Genomic DNA, 14,590 nt, shown 5'->3' with positions numbered 1-14,590 from the left:
AATATGATCTCACCTAAAAAAGAAATCTTAACTGACTACCATTTATGACGATGTAGTTTCTTAAAGCAAAAAAAACTGTTGGATAAGCTATCAAAAGCAACAACAGCTATACCAGATGTCAGGAAAAATAAAGATGGGAAAAACATGATAGGATTTAACAATAGAAAAAAATCTCCCGTAGGCCATGGCTCAGAATGCCTCCCATTCCCGTAGCTCCTACTGTGTACCTCAATGAGATATGGCTTGAAAAGGTGAGCACCCTGCCATCTGGGAGGCTGGTAGATAGCTTAAGAAGGCTCCAAACCCTTAACCAACAGTCCTACCAGATCTTCTCTCTTGGGAAACATTAATTAAATATATAATGAGTCCTTAGTAGAGGAAGTGGAAGCAGAAGCAGAGGCATAAAGACACAAAGAAACCAGAGATAAAACAGCTGAGTGAATAGTAGAGGATTAGGTGTACCAGCCCTGTCTGTCTAGTGTCTTGTGCAGAATACCTGCCTTCAGTAAAAAATATTTAAGTTAGTATAATACTATCCAACCTGAACAACTTTACGTGGTGACCCAACCAGAGAGAGCGGATCGCAAATTGATGATACCCCTTCATTCACTTCAGTGACCCACACATAAAGAAAGAAGAGGGGAAGGAAAGGCATGAAGGGCAAGGGAGCAATGGCACTGATTTAAAAAGGAGCATCTAGTTTAAATTCACCTGAATAGTGTCTTCATATAACAAACAACTTCTTAAATCAGCAGTCCGCCTTTGCTTCTCATTAGGAATCAAGCAAAACTGGGGTGCCTGGGTGGCTCAGTCAGTTAAGCGACTGCCTTCAGCTCGGGTCATGATCCCGAGGTCCTGGGATCGAGCCCCGCATCAGGCTCCCTGCTCAGCGGGGAGCCTGCTTCTCCCTCTCCCTTTGCCTGCCGCTCTGCCTGCTTGTGCTCTCTATCTCTGTCAAATAAATAAATAAAATCTTTATTAAAAAAAAAAGGAATCAAGCAAAATTGTTGTAACGTGGATACGTCTCCCCAGTGCAACCAGGTTCTGCCCAGGGAGGGAAAGGCTTCCAGAGCGTTCCCAGGCAGCTGCTCTGAATGCATACAAGCAGACACATGCCCACATTCTCACCTGCTCATACCACCCCCCAAATTTATTTACCCCACATACATTAAGTGCCACCACCAGTCCACTCACCTTGCTCCCCACCCCCAGAAGGGGGTCAGGAATCAGACCTCTGGGAGCCTGGTGAACTGTATAGATGTCAATGAATGTGTATATGCATGCTCTGCTGAGTATGTGTGTGGCCATGTGTGCTAGAATAGGTTTTTGTAGCAGGGGGTCTCCACTCCTGCTCTAAGATTCTGTCTAGAGATGCGGCATTGGCCAGGCTTGCTCACAAGATCTCTTTCAGGTTAGTCCAGGCCCACAATGTCAATTCTGTCCCTTTTAGAGTGGTGTCCTTATGCTACACAGAGCCTGCACAACCATACACAGCCCTGGCACTAGGGTATGTTTCAACAAACCCTTCCTGCTGAGGAGGCAACAAGGTAATCTGGTCACTAAAGCTGGGCAGGATCCTTATCCCAAACAGTATTCCAGCATCCATGAGGCCCGTCAGAACCTGGGGTTCTTGTTCTGTGAGGCCTGACTCTCTAGGTTTCCATTTCTGTTCCCCTTTTCTCCAATATGTGAAATGACTTGAAGACTTTCTGATCCTTGCAACCAAGTAAGCCTAACCAAACCTTTACAAATCATACATATAACTAGTTTTAAATTAGGGCATGGCCTATAACTTCACCTTCTGATGCAAAAGCCCAAGACAAATACGCTGTGAGGATTCCTCAAATACCAAGTGGCCTATGAATTAGAAGTCATATCATTTTGTAACATAACCATATAAGGAAATATTTCACAATTAAACATATTGCTTATGGTTGCTGACACTGGCAAATTTTACCAAATGAAAACAATTTTACACTGACACAAACAGGTCACTTTACCAAAAAACCTCATATTAGCAGTCCTATCTATCTGACCTAGTTACCTAATATACAGACACATGGCATATCTTACACTACTTGGCACACCAACAAGTTAATCATATAAATCACAATTCCAACCAAAACCTCATTCTATTAAATATATTTAAGATTTGAGCATGTTTATTTGTGGTCAAATATTCATCAAAATGGCTTTGCAGTCTTAATCATTTTCTAACAAATAAATGCTCATTTTTCCTCATTTTAAAAACCATCAGAACTGTTAGACAAGAAACCAAGCAAAAGCCAAAAAGGCTCACCAAAATCACACTTAAAACAGAACAAGCAAAGCTACAAATTTGGAATAACTACGAAGATACAAATAATAATTAACAATCACTTAAACATGATTCAAGAGGAATTCCTAGTTGTTGAAAAACTCTATGATCAGCTAGAGCACAGTGTTATCAGAGAGTGATTATGTAAAACAGTAAGTGTATTGTTTCAGGGGGTGTGTGTGTGTAATGAAGTTCACAGCTATGTTACACTAATGACTCTAAACATCTGAATTTTCTGCTATCTTAACCTTTAAATCAACTGCAAAAGCAGCTGCCAAAAGCACTTAGTTGGAAAGCACAGAATTCCCAGAAGAACTCCGTATATACAACTTACTTTACTACTAAAATGTTTTTTTGATTACTGGGATTTGAACAAGATGTTAAAGATTCAAAACTAATTTTAAAAGTAATGGGCGCTTACTAAATCCATAATAATATTCAACATACACTGGTAGAAGGGCACAGGTCCCATTCTTGTGTGTGTGTGTGTTGACAGCACCTGGCATAGCGTCGTTCAACAGTACATAGAACTGTTGCAGGACCCGACAGTGATTCTGCCCTACTTTTTAAAAATGTTTTGACTGACCACTAAGTCAAAGCTGAAAAACAACCGGTACACTTATTTGATTTGGATTACCTTTTTGTTGTGAACCGGTTCTCAGTTACTCTAGTTACCTTGCAACAAAACACTGACAGAGAATATACTGGATTGAAATGACTAAACTCTATTCCTACTGAATAAATAATACATTTGAACTGTTCACATTTCATTGTAAAAGGTACACAACTTTAGGGGTTACACTCTAAGTTTTGAAAGCAAAGTGAATCAGAAATCACATTCCTTAGAGTAGCCAGTCTGAAACAGAAGATGTTTATTCTATGCTGAGTCCCCCTTGCCTCTACAAACCTCTCCAACAGTTCACTCCATTAAAACAATAGAGATGGGGTAGTATGTGTGATTAAAAAAAAAAAAAAAACCTTCCAGGCATTTATCAAACAGATTATCTCTGAAACTACACTTTGGATTCGAAGTCTTTGAGCAGGAATTTGGCCCTCTGTGTTAATCTGTGTACACATTCATTTCACATTTTCTCTTGCCTCTGTTGTTTTTTTTAATCTAATCTATAGAATAAGTCGTCCTATCAGACTTAATTTCATTTGTTTATATGACAGTTGAAAGCAATACTACTACATCTGCAAAATTACTGATTTTAGTGAGTTCCTCTCCCCCCCAACCTCCCCCCACTCCCATGAAATCCCAGAAGAAAACCCCTTGGGTCCAGGGCTAGGATTTTTCATTTCTATAGGGTAGGTCTATTTGACTTTTTACTAATGATACTGAAAACTTTTTAAAGACTGCTAGTGTATGTACAGTTCCCAACACCAAGAACACAAATAAATCCCTTTATTTTGTTTAGTATTTCAAGACAAACCATGTTTCTCATAAAAGAAGAGTATCAATTCAAGAGTCTCTGGAAGTCACTATGTGTAAATACTACTGATAATAGAACAAATTAATGTCAAGACACAGCCAATAACGTAAAAAGCCTCAATGCATCCGTGCATTAGCAGCTCAGGGAAGTGGCATTTGCAGGAAGGCACTACAACTGTGTTCAAAAGAAAATCATTAGGCCTCAGCCGTTAATCCCCTCCCCCATCCTCTTCATCAGGATCCCGCAAAGCAATTAACCAGTAGAAGGTGCTATTCTGCAACCCACAGCATTCACACCAACCTCCATCCTTGACCCAGAGCAGGATTTAACCCAGGTGGACTCTGTCAGCTTATTCCCTGTCCAGTATTCAAGGAAGCCTCTACACCAGCCCCCAAAAGAGAAAACCCTATCTTTCTTTATAACCCCTACTTCCAAAACAAAAAATGACATCTCAATAGCCAGCATACCTGATTATCAACCATCAGACCACGAAAATGTCAAAACACAGAGACACTCTTTGCTAAATATTAACCTCAAATACGATCTTTATCACCTTAATTGAGACAATCTACTTCTACCTAGAAAAGACTCTGGTCACATTCACTACAATAAAAGTCCAATGAACAAATCACTGTCCCCAACAAGTCAGGGGCAATGAGGAATAGGAAAGCGGAGCTGACTATAAGGCCACGACATATAAAGAGGGATTGTATCTTTACATATACAAAAAAGAGCAGCAGAAACTAGAGCTGCAAAGGAAAGAAGGGAGGTAGAGAAGGAGTCTCTGAACATATTTTTGAGTGTCCTTTAGTTTCCCATATACTCTTCTGCCTCTTATAAGGTTGCAAAAAAAGGCCAGACATGCAAGCTGAAAAAGAAAAGCGTCCACCCTTCCCCCATCTTCTCTCCTCTCTCCCCAAAAGAGCTGTGTTTGTCTGTGCAAACCTAGTCCCAAATATGGGAGAGAGAGAATGAATGTGTGTATGGAAGAACAATGAGCCCTCAGCCTGGTATTGTGTGTGTGTGTGTGTGTGTGTGTGTGTGTGTGTGTCTCTCTCTCTCTCTCTCTCTCTCTCTGCCTCTTTTCCCTTCGACCTCAACAACAGGGAGAGCTGGAAGCCAGCTTTCCATCCAGGCCATCAAAATCAAAACTGGTTTATAATTTACAGTGGAATTAATTCAGCAAGCAAATCCATGGAAGGAAATAGCTACCCAAAGATGATTTTATTATTGTATAGAGCCATCCTCTCTCCCCTCCCCCAACAGACTGAGACTAAAGAAACCAGTGTACATCAGACAAAAAGGTCCTCTCTTTAAACGGAGAGCAATTATCAAAACTGTTTCATATCTAAACATAGGATGCATTAATTTGTGTTACATCAAAATGTTTGTTTTGTAATTCACCAAGTTTCCCTTTTACTAATTATCATTTTTGTGTTTAAAAATTTGCTTTGGGGAAAGCTATTTCAGGATTCATACAAAACTACTTTCTAAAATGTCCCTTAAAATAGCAACACATACTGAAACATTTAAAGCACCCAGTTTCTCAAGGACACATTTTGCTTAAATCAATGTTTGAAGTCTGTAATCCAGAAAAATTGTAAGCAAACCTTGGAGAAGAGGCAGAGGAAAATGACAATTCAACAATGAATCATTTTGTTTTCCTTTCAACAACTTCTCAAGCAACCAGTTTCAAAGGAAACCTGCAACACTTTCCCCCTCCCCACACACACACACACACACACAATCTATGTAAAACTCCCTCTCTTCTTCCCAAAACCTTAAAAAAATAAAAAATAAAAATAGAAGTCACTCTCTTTCAGACAGCAGGACTCAAACATGGTAGTAAGAACCCTATTCTGCCGCAAGTGATTTTGGGTTTCATAATTTAGTAATCACACAGCAGAGAACTGGAGATTTAGAACACAAAGAAGGAATCGTTCCCTAATGTGAAAATAATACTTTAAGAAAAGTCCTCCCCCACGCCCCCCAAATCCACAAACATTCAAGAAATTTACAGTTTGGGTCCTTGACTTCATTTCCTTCCCCCCCCCCCCACCCCAACCCCCAGTTCAGCCAATAATTTAGTCACATGAAACAGTTTAACCTCAGACAAGTCAAACAAGAGCATGAATAAGCAGCAAAGAAAGAACAGGGCTCGGCAGGCGAGTGGGACAGTTACCTGGCCCGGGCAGGGCCGAAGAAGTCCCCCGGCCCTTTATTCCCGTCCCCCCCCCTCGACGCGCGCGGCCGCCCGCCGGCCTCCCCTTCCTGGCTCCCAGCGGACGGAGGAGCCCACGCCGACCCCTGCCGCCTCACGCCCGTGCCCAAGACGAGGGGCCCGGAGAGAAGGCAGCTGCCACGCGCCGGCAAGTTGGAGACTTACCTTCCCCGAATGCGCTACACCATCAATGGAGGTGTGTTCGTCCGGCTCCCGGGCAAGTGGGGGACGGGGCGGGAGGCCGCGGGGCTGGGGACCGCCGGGCTCGGGCCGAGGAGGGGCCGGCCGCGGGGACAGGGCCGGGGGCTGCGGGGGCTTCCCTCCCGTGACCTCTGGGGCGGTCTCCACTAGCTCCCTGCTCCTCGCTCGGCCAGTCCTTCAGGAGCGGGAGCCCAGGATCATGTCTGGTTTTGTTTTTCTGAGGGCGAGGGGATCCCTGAGGATGATGGTGATTTTTTTTTTTCCTCAACTAGAAGAGAAAATGAGGCAGAGACTGTGTGGGAGGCGAGCGCGGGGAGAGCGCGGGGGAGGCGGAGGCGGGGGCGAGACCCGAGGCGGGCGAGCGTCTCGGGCGTGCGGGAGGAAGAGGAGGCTGGGAGCGCGGGGGGCGGCTCGCGAGCGTCTGTGGGAGCAGCGGCGCCTCGGCGATGGTGGCCGAGCCGCGGCGGGGCTGCTGCACCGACCCACCGCCCACTCCGCGCTCGGGCCCGGCCCACCTCGCAGTATCACGCCTCGCCATTGGTGCGTCCCGGCGTGACGCACGCGGAGGCCGGGCCAATGGGAGGCGGAGGGCGGGCGGAGGGGCGGGATTTCTTGCGCTCTCTCATTCTCTCTCTCTCTTTTTTTTTTTTTTTTTTTTTTTTTTATTTCCTTTCTAATAAAAAGAGCAGGAGAGGAGGGGAGCGGCCGGGCTGTGCCGACGCCGCGGCCCGGGCTCGAGCGCGCGCTCCGGGTGGCGGCGGGCGGCGGGCGGCGGGCTGGGCCCCCCCCCCCCCACCGGGGCGCGTCTTTGTGCGGAGCCGGGGCCGCGGCGCGCTGGAGGCTGGTCCCACGGGCGCGATTGGCCGGAGTCCCGCTGCTCTTGTTATTACCAGTGTCACAATTTGCCTTTTCAGCCACTTCAGACGAGGATTCATAATCCTGGGAGGGGGGACACGGAGTGGGTTCCAACGATTCGCTTAAGGACTCTTTCGAAATTTTGATGAGAATGAACGTTTTCAAAATAAGTCTATGGCAGAAGATTAATTAAGAAAGAAAAACGAAATTCGCAGGTTGCGCTGCTTCTTTGAAAAGAATGTAATAAAGAGGAAAAGCCTGAAAAGTCTCATCAAGGAATAAAGAAGGGACTAGAACCCCAGTCGCAGAGGGAATGTTAGGGAGAGAGCAGTGTGCACAACTCTATGCAGTAAGTTTGAAAAATAAAATCTTTTTAAAAAATCCAAATATCACCTTTTTCCTTTGAGAAACCTAGTAATCTGTCCCACTTCCCAAAAGGCTGGTAATCACAGGGTCTACGGTGCTGTAAGGGGAGTGAGGGGCAGGCCAAATGCTCATATTCTGTTTAATATAATTTATAGGAATGAGGGGTTTGGAAATTTTAATTATGACTAGCAGTTTTTGAAATGCATATCATGTTTATTGAGTTCTTTCACACACCCTGGCATGAATCCAGGGCGAATCATCAACCTATTGTTGGTTTGTTAATATACTGTAAATGCTTATTGGTGTCCTTATACCATACACTCTCCCTGGAGTTCAGATATGTATATAATAGAATAATTAAGGGATAGAACACAGCGCAAAATAATTCATTCATCTATTTCAAATAAAGTGATAATTTTCTCTTTGGAATATCTATTCAGATTATAATTTCCACATCCAGCAGCTTCTTTTCAGAATAATTTGGACTAGCAGATATCATTGGACTGTGACTCAAGATATCTAAAAACAAACGGGTCTTTGCCATTACCTTTCTGAGTAACTTTCAGCAAGAAAAACCCTTTCTTGCTGCAACTCCTTCAGCTACGAAATGGGAAAAGTAGTTAATACCTCATTATATATCTAATAATGTGAGAACTGAATTTTACATCGTAATAAATTCAGTAAACGGCTCTGGACATCCTAGATATGGATGGAACTATTCAACATCAGTTTGGAAATAATGAGGAATAAAGTGTATTAGATGGCTTCAGTGTCCATCACCATCTATACTTACAAGAACTGTCTTTTTAATAAAGATTCAACTCTGGCAGGCAAATGGACAACAGTTTTTCAGAAGGTCCCGTGGATCCTACACTATCATTGAGCAGGGAGGAGAGAGGCTCTCAAGCTCAGTAAACCACATTTATTGTAGTATCAGGACTTGTCATCACTTTCATTTATCTATAAAAATAATGTTTGGCCAGCTCAGTTGGTTGAGCACCTGGCTCTTGATTTCAGCTCAGGTCATGATCTCAGGGTTGTGGGATCAAGCCCCACAATAGGCTCTGCACTCAGCGGGCAGTCGGCTTGAGATTCCCTCTCTCCCTCTCCTTCTGTGCCTCCTCCCTTCCCTCTCTGAAAAAAAAAAAAAAAGATGTAGATCAAGGGGTGCCTAGCTGGCTCAGTTGGAAAAGCATGCGACTCTTGATCTCCGGGTCCTGAGTTCAAGCCCCATGTTGGGTGTAGAGCCTACTTTAAAATAAAACGTAGATTTGGAAGTCTCAAGATTTCACATTGTTACAAAGCGTAATATTATGGTATCGCGCCATAAAATTAGCAAACTAGAGCTCTTTACAACAATCCCATGCAAGAATTGTGGCCCAGCCATAAAGCTGGAGAGAACAGCCTTCCTGAGAGGCTGATAATGTAATAACAATACATCTTAATAAAGACAACTATTAAACCATTGACTGAAAGCTTACTACGTCCCAAGTGCCATGCGAAGCATGTTGTATTCCTTGGTCCACTTAGTCCTGACAACAGCCCATAAGGTGTATTATTATCTTCATTGTAAAGGTCAAGAACTGGGGCTTGGAGAAGTTAAATAACTTGGTCAAGGTGAAAGAGGGTCAAATATCTAGCAGGGTTTTTTTCCCTACTATGAAATCAGAAAGAATTTCCTTATTCTCTTTTCAGCAAGCTTTAGAAAATGGGGATGACTTTGGTTATTGAATTTGAAAATACCAAGGACTTTTGTTAGGTATTTTATGTGTCTTACTGTATACAGGGAGAAGTGATTTCATTTTGTATACAGAGGTTACATCAGAGACATAATAGCATTGTCTAAAAGAAGCAGGAGAAAGAGGAATTCTTTAATAAATGATGTTGGGACAACCAGATAACAATATAGGAAAAAAATGCAGAAAAAAAAAATCCTTTAGGGGCGCCTGGGTGGTTTAGTTGCTTAAGCATCCGACACTTGATTTCAGCTCAGGTCATGATCTCAGGGTTGTGGGATCAAGCTCCGTACTGAACGTGAAGCCTGCTTAAGATTCTCTTTCTCCCTCTCCCTGTGCCGCTCCCTGTGCTTCCTCTCTCTCTCTCTCAAATACATCTTTAAGAAAAAAATTCTTTAGATTTATTTTGTTCCTAAACCCCTCCCCCCTAAAATTATAGATGGATATTTTTTAAATGTAAAAAAGGAAACCACTGAGAGGCTCCTGGCTGTGGCTCAGTTGCTAGAGCACGCAATTCTTGATCTCGGGGTCGTGAGTTCAAGCCCCGTGTTGGGTGCAGAGATAACTTTAAAAAAAAAAAAAAGGCAGTGGGGCGCCTGGGTGGCTCAGTTGGTGAAGCTTTCAGCTCTTGATTTCAGTTCAGGTCATGGTCTCCGTGTGATGAGATTGAGCCCTGCACTGGGCTCCACACTCAGTGGGGAGTCTGCTTGAGATTCTCTTCTCTCTCTCCTCTTCCCATCTCCCCACTCTCTCTCTCTTTTTAACTCTCTCAAATAAATAAATAAATCTTTTTTAAAAATTTCAGAGACCTTACCATGGTCTCTAACAGGATCCTGTAAAACCCACTGAACCACTATTTGTTAGGCTGAGTTTAGGAATTTATTTTATTACTGTCCTCTGTGATCCACATATAGGTTATGTTTATTCTTTTGTATATGTCAGATATTTTATGATTATTTTAATGAAACTATGAAAGTAATTAGAGGAATACCAAAATTTTTTTCAAATCATGGATTGAAGAAGTTTTTTCTAAGCTTGACAGGAAACTCAGAAGCCATAAAGGAAAAACACCAATAAATTTTATGCATGTATATTTTACATCTCTATGAGGCACAAAAAGACACCACAACAATGCAAGAAACAAATGACACCTGTAATAAAGTACTAACTTCCTTTTCTCTTTAAAGATTTTATTTTTTTAAAGATTTTATTTATTGGGGCGCCTGGGTGGCTCAGTCGGTTGGGCATCTGCCTTCGGCTCAGGGATCGAGCCCAACATCAGGCTCTCTGCTCAGCGGGGAGTCTGCTTCTCCTCTCCCTCTGCCTGCCCCTCTGCCTACTCGTACTCGCTCTCTCTCACACTTTCTCTCTCTCAAATAAATAAAATCTTTATTTTACTTATTTATTTTATTTATTTATTTAATAAATAAAATCTTCATTTATTTGAGAACGAGAGAAAGCACGAGAGCAGGGTGAAGGGCAGAGGGAGAAGCAGACTCTCCACTGAGCAGGGAGCCTGGGACTCCAGGATCATGATCTGAGCCGTAGGCAGATGCTTAACTGGCTGAGCCACCCAAGCACCCCTAAAGTACTAACTTCCTTAATACAAATAGCTCTTACAGATTTGTAAGGAAAAAAATCAGAAAAATGGAAAAAAATATATGAACAAAAAATTCACGGAGAAATGTGTTCAATAAACATGATTCAATCATAAAAAAATAAATGCAAATTAAAATCATCTCTCAGATTAGGGAAAATTTTTAACTTCATAATACCCAGTATTGATGAGGATGTGGGAAAACAAGAACTCTGATGCACTGTTGGTAAAAATGTAATCAGTCCCTTTTTTAGGACACAATTTGGCAACCACCTATGTAAAGGTTAAATATCCATACCCTTTGACCCAGAGGTTCCACTTCTAGAAAGCCATTCTGCAAATAATCTTGCATAAATGTACAAAAATATATACAAACGCATATATAATTGCAACATTATTTATAATAGTGAAAACCCAGAAAAATCCAAACATCCACAAACAAAGAATGTTTAAATAAATTATAGTACAGACATACAATGGAATACTTTATAGCTTTCAAAAAGGATTAGGTAAATCTGAATTGATATAGAATGATAATCAGGATTCAGAGTTAAATGAAAAAAGCAAGTCACAGAACAATTATATAATTGCAAAGTATATAAAAGCAAACTATAATTCTACTTGTATTTTTTTTAAGTAGGATCTACACCCAGCATGGGGCTCGAACTCACAACCCCCAGATCAAGAGTCACATGCTCTACCCCGAGTCAGCCAGTCAGACCCTATTTGCATTTTTAAAAGGACAAATTTGTATATGCTTCAAAGATGTCTAAAAACATATTCACCAGGAAGACGTTCAGAGTGAGTCCAGTGGGCATGGAATGAAGAATGAGGAGGGAACAGGAGACAGACTTTTGATTTCATTCTACTCTGTTCTATTTGATTTTTTTCTCTTTGTATCAAGCATGTATAATTTTTATAATTAAGAAAAAAGAATTCAAGTTCTTCGAACATATGGCTGGTAACTAGCCTTCATAATTCACCAGAAGTACTTGTGCTTTAGAACAAGTAAATTATTTTCCTCTCAAATGCCTTCAGCAAAACTGGGGTGCTTTATCAAGCCTGGTAACAGATTGAAGCTTGTTTCTAGGCATTTTCTTTGAAATGGCCTTCCAAGTTTCTGCAGTGCAAATGCCAGCCAACACGAGCTTCAGCAATCTCCCATTGTACTTTTTCAGGTTGAACAAGAGCAGAGCTGACTACTCCCCACTGTGGTATGTCTGTGGACGCTCAGCACCCACGTTGGGTTGACCCACAGTGGGGTTTCGCCTCATAATGTGTTGTAAATCAGAATCGCTCCCTCGCCGGTCTTTTTCCCCTCGGGCCAAGTAAGTAACCCGCCCCCCCCCCATAGCCTTTGAAAGTCCCCCGCGCTGAACTGAAGTGGAGAAATGGGTGATTATGGCACTTACTGAGGAGGCACATGTCACGCATGCAGACATGTACAAAAGGGAAACCGCTTTCCAAAACTCGTAGCCCCTTTCCTTTATGTGGACGTGACCGACTGTGGAGAGCAGTTAAGGTTCTCCATTCAACTCCAGGCTCCGATGAATTTTCTTTCAACCAAAGGAGAAGTGGGTCTGTATACCAGCACACCTACAGATAGATCTCAAGGCAACCCTGCTCCACTGAACCACATCAGGTCCAGTGGAATGACGCTCTTCTCTGAGTCACACTTAGCCAGCCAATGCTACAGCCTGCTGTCTGAGGGCAATGGGTGCTTCTGGATAAGATCTAAACCCAGCATCTGACTTCTGACCACATGTGGTCATTGAAGAGTCTCATAGGGCTGCGCGAAAGAATTAAGGGGAGGAAATGCTGATTTTCATTGTCCTGGCCCAATTCCAAGTTTGATTGTTCGCAGTCCGCCTCCTTTGTCTGCCTGCCATCTCACTGAGACGTGCTATTCCACAGTTCCTGTTATAAACAGCTGTCCGCTGTTAACCAAGCGAACCAGAGAGCCAGCGAATTCCACCCTGGGGGAAGCTGCATTTCAAGATAAACATTTCCTCCTCATCTTTGGTAAATTACTTAGATTTACCTTGGAGGAAAGATAGAGTTTTCTAGTGAGAATAAGGGCATGGTAATGGGGAGTTAAAAATTATCCACAAGCCCTATTTTGTCTAACTGGTAAACAAAGAAGACTGGACTTGATCACAAAGGGGCCCTCGGAAGGGAGAGTCCATAGGAAATCAATTTCGGATTCTAACATTTTTATTTGGGAATCCAGAATTTAATCTTTTAAAAAATATTGTATTTATTTATTTGAGACAGCATGAGTGGGGGGAAGAGCATAGGGAGAGGGACAAACAGACTCTGCGCTGAGGGCAGAGCCTGACATGGGGCCTGATCCTGTGACCCAGAGACTATGACCTAAGCCGAAATCAAGAGTCGGACACTCAACCGACTGAGCCACCCAGGCGCCCCCAGAATTTAATCTTAAACATTGATGAAGCAGGTGCTATTTGCCACCAAAATCCATTTCTTCAATCTAAGGCATATTTACAAACAGAACAAACAGGCAAGAAACTCTGTAAAACAGAGGAAACAACAAAATTCGCCCTCTGCTATCCAAGCTTCGGTGCCTATGGAGGAAATGTCTGGGGGACTCAATTTAATGCCTCCCTCCTTTTCATTCAACACTTAAGACATCTTTTTTTTTTTAACATTTTATTTATTTATTTGAGAGAGAGAGAGCCACAGGAGGGTGAAAGGGAGAAGCAGACTCCCCGCTGAGCTGGGAGCCCGACGTGGGGCTTGATCCCAGGACCCTGAGATCATGACCTGAGCCAAAGGCAGACCCTTAACCGACTGAGACACCCAGGTGCCCCCACTTAAGACATCTTAATTTCAAATATCAACCCCAAATGTCTCCTTCTAATACCCCAACTTCCAGAATAATTCCTCTCTTTAATCTTGAAGAGAGCATTTTAACTTGAAAGCATCCAGAATATCCTTTGATAGGTGACTGGATAAACAAGCTATGTTGCATCCATTCAATGGAATATTATTCAACGCTAAAACGAACTAAGCTATCAAGCCATGAAAAGGCATGGGGGAACCTTACAGGCATTACTGAGTGAAAGAAACCAATCCAAAAAAGTTTACTGTGTGCTTCCAACAGTACGACATTCTGGAAAAGGCAAAACTATGTCTGGGAAAGACATTCTAGAATAAGAAGTAGAAAGATCAGTGGTTGCCAGGGATGGGGGAAAGACAAGGCTAAACAGGTGGAATACAGGGGATGTTTAGGGCAGTGAAACTATTCAGTATGATTTTATAAGGATGGATACATGCCATTATGCATTTGCTAAAACCCACAGAATCTATAAAACACAAAGTGAATAAACCCTACTATAAACTATGTACTTTAGTTAATAATATCTTGATATTGGTTCATCAGTTAAACAAATGGACCACCACACTAATGCAAGTTGTTAATAAAAGAAGACTGGAGTGGGGGGGAGGGGTATGGCTATATAGGAACTCTGCACTTCCTGCTCAAGTTTGCTGTGAACCTAAAACTACTCTGAAAAAGCCTATTAACTTTTTTATAAAGAGCATTTTAGCTCTGTTCTTTGCGTTGTAAGAAACAGAGACTCACGCAGCATGTTAAGTAACAGGAGATGGGAGCCCAGGCAAAGCTGAACCGAGTGACATCAGGAGCTCTGGGTCTAGAAGCGGGGCCACACAAAGGTTGCAGGCCCCAGGACATTATCACTGACCCCATCCTCTCTTCCGCCTGCCGGCTTCCTCACCCTTCACCGTGTAGCTTCTCTTCTCTTCACAGTATCTGCTTTCTTATTCTTTTTTTTTTTTAAGATTTATTTATTTATTTATTTGAAAGAGAGAGAATGAGAGAGA

At 42.6% G+C, this 14,590-nt stretch overlaps 1 protein-coding gene across 2 annotated transcripts in view; it reads right to left on the bottom strand.

Moving 5' to 3' along the window:
* Nucleotides 1-6,617, bottom strand: part of RERE (arginine-glutamic acid dipeptide repeats) — a 411,538-nt gene extending 404,921 nt beyond the window's left edge. For both annotated transcript variants that reach the window (XM_025856826.2, XM_025856830.2), the window contains exon 1: nt 6,137-6,617. The gene's annotated coding sequence lies outside the window, so the exon portion shown is untranslated. The remainder of the gene's footprint in view (nt 1-6,136) is intronic.
* Nucleotides 6,618-14,590: the final 7,973 nt, after the last annotated feature.

Source organism: Callorhinus ursinus, unplaced genomic scaffold (genome assembly GCF_003265705.2).
Source record: "Callorhinus ursinus isolate GAN/ISIS: 27379988/994484 unplaced genomic scaffold, GSC_fseal_2.0 scaffold18, whole genome shotgun sequence".
Lineage (NCBI taxonomy): Eukaryota > Metazoa > Chordata > Mammalia > Carnivora > Otariidae > Callorhinus > Callorhinus ursinus.
Note: the sequence above shows the minus strand (reverse complement) of the source record. Positions and strands in the feature narration are given on the sequence as shown.